This window comes from Heterodontus francisci, unplaced genomic scaffold (assembly GCF_036365525.1).
Source record: "Heterodontus francisci isolate sHetFra1 unplaced genomic scaffold, sHetFra1.hap1 HAP1_SCAFFOLD_51_2, whole genome shotgun sequence".
Classification (NCBI taxonomy): Eukaryota; Metazoa; Chordata; class Chondrichthyes; order Heterodontiformes; family Heterodontidae; genus Heterodontus; species Heterodontus francisci.
In genome coordinates, this window is record NW_027141369.1 from 2,318,648 (window position 1) to 2,328,022 (window position 9,375).

Here is a 9,375-nt window from a genome sequence, read left to right on the forward strand (position 1 = left end):
GACACATTCCAGAAGGAGGTGGGCAACTGTCTCTTCCCCACCGCAGCCACCTCGGGGGCCGCGTGTGGAGGGGGCGAGACTTCGGGCATGCAGGAAGGATCTGACAGGAAGGGCTCTTCTTACCACCAGCCAAGCTACATCTTGGTGCTTGTTTGAAAGTTCTGGTGATGAGGCATTCTGCCAAATGACTTTGGCAGTCTGCTCGGGGAACCATCCGCCCGGATCCACCATCTCCTTTTCCCGTAGGGCCTTGAGGACATTCCGTGCAGACCACTGCCTGATGGATTGGTGGTCAAAGGTGTTTTCCCGCAGAAACTTTCCCACGAAGGATAGCTGGTACGGTATGGTCCAACTGGATGAAGCGATCCGCGGCAATGTGACCAGACCCATCCTTCGCAACACCTCAGCACATCGTGACACTTGGTGTTTGTGTACTGGGGCTCCACACACAGCTTGGTGCAGCTGCACACGAAGGTGGTCATCAGGATGAGGGCGACGTTGGGTACATTTTTCCCGCCCTTGTCCAGAGGTTTGAACATCGTGTCCCTCCCGCCCTGGTCCATTTTAGATCTCCCGATGATGCAGTTGAAGTCACCGCCTAGGATGACCAGCCTGGACGTCGCCAGCAGCAGTGGGAGCTGCTGGAAGACGGTCAGCCGCTCGCTGCGTTGTACCGGGGCGTACACGTTGATCAACCGGAGCGGAGCGTTGTTGTACATCACGTCTGCTACGAGGAGGCGGCCGCCCACCACCTCCTTAACTTCGGAGATGGTGAAGTTACCTCCCCGCAGCAGAATACCCAGGCCGGAGGAACGGCAGTCATTACCCCCCGACCAGATCGATGGCCCGTGGGACCACCATCGTGACCACTGCCTGTAGGTGCTGAGGTGTGGTATTCCACACTCCTGCAGAAACAATAGGTCAGCTTTGACCTTGGCAAGGTAATCCAAGGTTGAAACACATCGCGTAGTAGATTTAATGCTACGCACATTAATGGAAGCAATTCTTACACCCATTTTTTACTGAAAATTAGTTGTTGCTTCCCATACCATTTGTCCTCGCCTCCTTGATGAAGGGTCACTGACCCGAAACGTTAACTCTGCTTCTCTTTCCACAGATGCTGCCAGACCTGCTGAGTGGTTCCAGCATTTCTTGTTTTTATTTCAGATTTCCAGCATCCGCAGTGTTTTGCTTTTATCTCGCTGTCTCTTGCTGGTTTGCTCAGTACCTTTCTCAGTCTGTTCCTTTCTGAGTCCTGATAATATCTTCCTGGTTTTCTGTGTGTCTTTCTCTGCCTGCCTCATTGTCGGTGCTGTTACTCAGTGTCCTTGTGTCATTGTGCAGTGAGGGTGAGTCCGTCAGCACGTGTGTTGCTGAGTCCGGGATTCTTGAGAAATCCGACTCCAATCCTATTTTTATAAAAACATTGGGGAATGAACATATTTCACTAACGGGCAGCTGAAATTGAAAACAGTAGTTAGCAGAGTGGTGCAGCGGAAGCGTGCAGGGCCCATAACCCAGAGTTTCATTGATCGAAACCATTCTCTGCTATTTATGTTTGGTAGTAACACAAACAGTTCACTTTCAAAACATCAAGTGTTTCCCCATAATAACAAGATGCGCTCGATTGCAATCAGCTTTTTCCTTCGAGTGAACAGATCAATCAGTAACAAATCACTTTTGCTCACACGAACACAAACTGCAAACACGGACCAGCCGAGTCTCTCCCACTTTGTCAACCCCTTCCTGCAGAGTCTCCTCTCCACCACCAGATGGTGATTTTGGCCACAATAATACCAGGACAAATGGTCACAGTGAGGAGACGGTCAGCAACAGAAAATAAAACAATAACATGGAAAACCTTTACACAACAACAGGGTACATCTTTACACAACAGAAAACATATTTACACAACAGGAAATACCTTTAGACAACAGGGAGAGCACAATCATACAAATGCCTTGTTTCTACATGTCAGTTTCGTTGTCTGTCTCTCTCTCTCCGTTCCTCACTTTTGCTTCGTCACAGTCTATTCGTTTTCTGTGTGTTTTTCTCTCTGTTCCGTTGTCGATGGTGTCACTCAGCGTCCTTGTAACATTGCGTAGCCAGGCTGAGCCTTCCAACACCGGTGTTATAGAACAAAGAACATGGAACAGTGCAGCACAGTACAGGCCCTTCGGCCCACGATGATGTGCCGAACCTTGAACCTACTCTAAGATCAAAACTACCTACATACCCTTCATTCTACTATCATCCATGTACCTATCCAAGAGACGCTTAAATGTCCCTAATGTATCTGCTTCTACTACCAGCGCTGGCAGTGCATTCCACGCACCCACCACTCTCTGTCTAAAGAACCTACCTCTGACATCTTACCGAAACCTTCCTCCATCACCTTAAAATTATGCCCCCTGGTGATAGCCCTTTCCACCCTGGGAAAAAGTCTCTGGCTATCCACTCTATCTATGCCTCTCATCATCTTGTACCCCTCTATCAAGTCACCTCTCATCCTTCTTCGTTCCAATGAGAAAAGTCCCAGCTCCCTCAATCTTTCTTCGTAAGACATGCCCTCCAGTCCAGGCAGCATCCTGATAAATCTCCTCTGCACCCTCTCTAAAGCTTCCACATCCTTCCTATAATGAGACGACCAGAACTGAACACAATATTCCAAGTGTGGTCAAACCAGGGCTTTATAGAGCTGCAGCATAACCTCGCGGCTCTTAAACTCAATCCCCCTGTTAATGAAAGCCAACACACCATACGCCTTCTTAACAACCCTATCAACTTGGGTGGCAACTTTGAGCGATCTATGGACATGGGCCCCAAGATCCCTCTGTTCCTCCACACTACCAAGAATCCTGTCTTTTCGCCTGTATTCTACATTCAAATTCAACCCTCCAAAATGAATCACCTCACACTTTTCCAGGTTGAACTCCATCTGCCACTTCTCAGCCCAGCTCTGCACCTGTCAATGTCCTGTTGCAACCTACAACAGCCTTCCACACTATCCACAACTCCAGCAACCTTCGTGTCATCGGCAAACTTGCTAACCCAGACTTCCACTTCCTCATCCAAGTCATTTATAAAAATCACAAAGAGCAGAGGTCCCAGAACAGATCCCTGCGGAACACCACTGGTCACCGAGCTCCAGGCTGAATACTTTCCATCTACTACCACCCTCTGTCTTCTATGGGCCAGCCAATTCTGTATCCAGACAGCCAACTTTACCTGTATCCCATGCCTCCTTACTTTCTGAATGAGCCTACCATGGGGAACCTTATCAAACGCCTTGCTGAAATCCATATACACCACATCCACTGCTTTTCCTTCATCAATGTGTTTTGTCACATCTTCAAAGAATGTAATAAGGCTTGTGAGGCATGACCTGCCCCTCACAAAGCCATGCTGACTGTCTCTAATCAAACTATGCTTTTCCAACTAATCATAAATCCTATCTCTCAGAATCCTCTCCAATAATTTGCCCACTACCTACGTAAGACTGACTGGTCTATAATTCCCAGGGTTATCCCTATTCCCTTTCTTGAACAAGGGAATAACATTTGCCACCCTCCAATCATCTGGTACTACTCCAGTGGACAGTGAGGACGCAAAGATCATCGCCAAAGGCGCGGCAATCTCTTCCCTCTCTTCCCGTAATATCCTTGGGTATATCCTGTCTGGCCCCAGGGACTTATCTGTCCTCATGTCTTTCAAAATTTCCAGCACATCCTCCCTCCTAACATCAACCTGTTCGAGCATATCAGCCTGTTTCACGCTGTCCTCACAAACGACCAGGTCCCTCTCACTAGTGAATACTGAAGCAAAGTATTCATTTAGGACCTCCCCTACCTCCTCCGACTCCAGGCACAAGTTCCCTCCACTATCCTTGATCGGCCCTACCCTCACTCTGGCCATCCTCTTGTTCCTCACATAAGTGTAGAACGCATTGGGATTTTCCTTAATCCTACCCGCCAAGACATTTTCATGTCCCCTTCTAGCTCTCCTAAGTCCATTCTTCAGTTCCTTCCTGGCTACCTTGTAACCCTCTAGAGCCCTGTCTGATCCTTGCTTCCTCAACCTTAAGTAAGCTTCCTTCTTCCTCTTGACTAGCTGTTCCACATTTCTTGTCATCCAAGGTTCCTTCACCCTACCATCCCTTCCTAGCCTCATCGGGACATTCGCAGCAAGTGCTCCCTAAACAACCTCCACATTTCTGTCGTGCATTTCCCTGAGAACATCTGTTCCCAATTTATGCACCCCAGTTCCTGCCTAATAGCATTGTAATTCCCCCTCCCCCAATTAAATATTTTCCCATCCCGTCAGCTCCTGTCCCTCTCCATGACGATAGTAAAGGTCAGGGAGTTGTGATCACTATCACCGAAATGCTCTCCCACCGAGAGATCTGCCACCTGGCCTTGTTCGTTGCCAAGGACCAAATCCAACATAGCTTCCCCTCCAGTCAGCCTATCTACACAAACAGGTCAGTGGCAAGTGGTCCAGAGGAAAACCACAAAGAAAAAACATCCCAAAGCCACCACCCAAACCAGTGGCAAGAGGAGGCTCTCTTCTGAATCAGACTGCAACAACTCCTCTTCACTGGACGGGGAAATGCTGGAACGACAGCCCCTTCAAAAGAGGCGGCAGAACTCCGAGATGGATGATAAAGCATCCCAGCTCCCGGGCACTGGAAGCTGTGATGGGCCCGGCGTGCCCCAACCCCAATGCCCCACACGTAACGACGTGGCCAACGCATCTCAGCTCCGGGACACCGGGAGCAAAGACACGTCTGGCGCACCTGAGCTCCGGGAGACCGGGAGCTGTGATGTTTTCGAGGAGGAACAGATGGAAGCAGCTGAGGACAACCCAATGCTCTCTGCCTACAAGACCCCCCCGATGTCACCCGAGCGGCACAAACCCTGCATGAAAAATCAGGAGGGGTTTCTGAGCCCAACCAACGTGAAACTGCTTGCGCACAAGATGGGTATGCAGGAACATCCCGAAGGACTGGGACTAGCGAGGACAAATGGTATGGGAAGCAACAACTAATTTTTAGTAAAACATGGGTGTAAGAATTGCTTCCATTAATGTGCGTAGCATTAAATCTGCTACGCAATGTGTTTCAACCTTGGATTACCTTGCCAAGGTCAAAGCTGACCTACTGTTTCTGCAGGAGTGTGGAATACCACACCTGAGCACCTACAGGCAGTGGTCGCAATTGTGGTCCCACGGGCCATCGATCTGGTCGGGGGGTAATGACTGCCGTTCCTCCGGCCTGGGTATTCTGCTGCGGGGAGGTAACTTCACCATCTCCGAAGTTCAGGAGGTGGTGGGCGGCCGCCTCCTCGTAGCAGACATGATGTACAACAACGCTCCGCTCCGGTTGATCAACGTGTACGCCCCGGTACAACGCAGCGAGCGGATGGCCGTCTTCCAGCAGCTCCCACTGCTGCTGGCGACATCCAGGCCGGTCATCCTTGGCGGTGACTTCAACTGCATCATCGATGCGGCTGGACGATCCGGCAGTGACGACAGCAAACTGGACGCTACGTTCAGATTCCTAATAGAAACAGTTAAGGATGCCAAACTGCACGACGTCTTCAGAAAACCTGCAGACGGAGCGCAGCGCAGATACACATGGTCAAGATCGGACGGGTCTGCCCGTTCCAGGATTGACTTCCTGTTTATGTCCCGTGCTGTCACGGTCGGAACCACCGACGTCAAGCCGGTGTTCTTCTCCGACCACTGCCTCTTACTGGCCGACTGTCACTTACAGGACGACCAGCGGGTTGGCAGAGGGACGTGGAAGCTCAATGCGACACTGCTGACCCCAGAGAACGTTGAGGAACTCAAAAGGGATCACAATGGTTGGAGGACCGTGAAACCCCTCTTTGAGTCTCCAGTTCACTGGTGGGAAGCGATTAAGGAGAACATCAAGAGGTTCTTCATCCACAAAGGTGTTCAGAAGGCGAGAGAGAGACAGAGGGAACTGTCCCGACTCCAGAAAATTATGCCAAATCTACTCCGGTTGCAGTCAATGGGGGTCGAGGTCAAGGAGGACCTCCAAGAGGTGAAGAGCCAGCAGGCCTCGCTCTTTGCCAAGGAGGCCTCCAAGATCATCTTCCGATCCAGAGTCCGTTCCATCGAGCAGGATGAGACGTGCTCGCGTTACTTCTTCCAAAAGGTACACAGAGAGAGCTCTGTTATCAGCAGCCTGAAGGAAGAAGATGGCTCGGTAACGTCTTCGCAGTCCGACATACTAAGGATCAGCAAATCCTTTTATGCTGGGCTGTATGACGCGAAGCACACAGACAGCAGAGCCTCCCAGTCCTTCCTGTCATCTATCACAGAGGTCTTAGATGACAGCAGGAGGGAGAGACTGGACAAGCCGCTAACTCTGGACGAGCTGACAAAGGCCGTCCAGTCTTTCGAGACGAGTAAAACTCCCGAGAGCGACGGCTTACCGGTCGAGTTGTACTCGGCCCTGTGGGACTGGGTCGGCCCGGACCTGCTGGAAGTATACGAGAGTATGCTCCTGGCCGGCAGCATGTCAGAATCCATGAGAAAAGGCATCATCACGCTCATTTACAAGCAGAAGGGGGAGAGGGCAGAAATCAGAAATTGGCGGCCCATCTCACTGCTTAATGTTGATTACAAGATTCTGTCCAAAGTCATAGCCAGTCGAGTCAAGTCTGCTCTGGAGTTGGTGATTCACCCCGAACAGACCTGTACTGTACCCGGCAGGAAGATCTCTGATAGTCTCGCGCTACTCAGGGATACGATCGCCTACGTACGGGACAGGTGGGTGGACACCTGCCTCATCAGCCTGGACCAGGAGAAGGCTTTTGACAGGATATCGCACACCTACATGATGGACGTGCTTTCCAAAATGGGGTTTGGGGAGGGAATCTGCAATTGGATCCAAATGCTCTACACAAACATCAGTAGCGCAGTCTCAATCAACGGGTGGGAATCAGAAAGTTTCCCGATCAAATCTGGAGTCAGACAGGGCTGCCCTCTGTCCCCGGTCTTGTTTGTTTGCTGTATTGAACCCTTTGCTGAGTCTATTAGGAAGGATGCGAGCATAAGAGGGGTGACAATCCCAGGCAGCGGAGGCACTCAGGTCAAAACCTCCCTGTACATGGATGACGTCACCGTCTTCTGCTCGGATCCGCTGTCCGTGCGCAGACTGATGAGCATCTGCGACCAGTTCGAACTGGCCTCGGGAGCCAAAGTTAACCACGGCAAGAGCGAGGCCATGTTCTTTGGCAACTGGGCTGACCGATCCTTTGTCCCCTTCACCGTCAGGTCAGATTACCTGAAGGTGCTGGGGATATGGTTCGGAAGGGCCGGGGCGTGCACCAAAACATGGGAGGAGCGAGTAGCCAAGGTACGACAAAAGTTGGGCATGTGGGGGGCAGCGATCTCTCTCCATTGTGTGTAAGAACCTGGTCATCAGGTGCGAGGCGCTCACGTTGTTGCTCTACGTGGCGCAGGTCTGGCCCATACCCCACTCCTGCGCCGTGGCAGTCACCCGAGCCATTTTCCGCTTCGTCTGGGGATCTAAAATGGACCGGGTCCGGAGGGACACGATGTTCAAATCTCTGGACAAGGGCGGGAAAAATGTACCCAACGCGGCCCTCATCCCGATGACCACCTTCGTGTGCGGCTGCATCAAGCTGTGTGTAGATCCCCAGTACGCAAACTCCAAGTGTCACTGCGTGCTGAGGTTCTATCTGTCCCCGGTGTTGAGAAGGATGGGCCTGGTCACATTGCCGCGGAACGCTCCATGCAGTTGGGCGGTGCCGTACCACCTATCCTTCGTGGAGCAGTTTCTGCGGGGAAACACCTTTGACCACCGGTCCATCAGGCAGTGGTCTGCACGGAATGTCCTCAAGGCCCTACGGGAAAAGGAAACGGTGGATCCTGTCGGATGTTTCCCCGAGCAGACCGTCAAAGTCATTTGGCGGAATGCCTCATCACCAGAACTTTCAAACAAGCACCAAGATGTAGCTTGGCTTGTGGTGAGAAGGGCCCTCCCCGTCAGATCCTTCATGCACACCCGAAGTCTTGCCCCCTCCGCACATTGCCCCCGCGTTGGCTGTGGTGGAGAAGAGACGGTCGCCCACCTCCTCCTGGAATGTGCCTTTGCAAAGCAGGTATGGAAAGAGATGCAGTGGTTTTTGTCAAGGTTCATCCCAAGCAGCTCTGTAACACAGGAGTCTGTGCTCTCCGGGCTGTTCCCAGGGATGCACACCGAGACAAACATCAACTGCTGCTGGAGCACTATCAATTCGGTGAAAGACGCCCTTTGGTCTGCCCGAAACTTGCTGGTCTTCCAGCGCAAAGAGTTGTCCACCACCGAATGTTGCAGACTGGCACATTCCAAGGTCCAGGACTACGTGCTGAGGGACGCACTAAAGCTTGGGGCAGCCGCAGCAAAGGCTCAATGGGGAAAGACCACAGTGTAAGGTTCCCCCACTAAGCTGGACTGAGGGGCTGGATCCATGGGAAACCTCTCGAACTGTATCGTTAATATTCTCAATTGCTGTAAATGTAAAACTGTAATTGACATGACAATTGTGAAACGGAAGGGTTGAGAAGAAACTCATGACAGTATTGAAGGAAACTGATCCCCCTGGCAATGTTTGTATTTTTTGGTGCTGTTTGGAAACTGTTTGGCAATGTAATTTTTACAGATCTTTATGAATAAAGTATATTTTGGAAATAAAAAAAAAAAATCTGCATATTGAGTCAGGAAACCTTCCTGGACACACCTGACAAAAACTGCTCCATCCAAACTATTTGCACTAAGGAGGTTCCAATCAGTATTAGGGAAGTTGAAATCACCCATGACAACAACCCTGTTACTTCTGCACCTTTCCAAAATCTGCCTCCCAATCTGTTCCTCCGTGTCTCTTTTGTTATTGGGGGGTCTATAGAAAACTCCCAATAAAGTGACTGCTCCTTTCCTGTTTCTGACTTCCACCCATAATGACTCACTAGACAAACCCTCCACGATGACCTACCTTTCTGCAGCTGTGATACTATCCCTGATTAACAATGCCACTCCCCCATTTCTTTTACCTCCCTCCCTATTCCTTTTGAAACATCGAAACCCCGGAACATCCAACATCCATTCCTGCCCCTGTGATCCCCAAGTGTCCGTAATGGCCACAACATCGTAGCTCGAAGTACTGATCCATGCTCTAAGTTCATCACCCTTATTCCTGACACTTCTTGCATTAAAATAGACACACTTCAACCCATCATACTGGCTGAAACTTTGCCCTGTCAACTGTCTAACCTTGTTCACAGACTCTCTGCACTCGGTATCTGCCTGTTCAACAGCTACCCCATCCACTGATCCACAGCTCC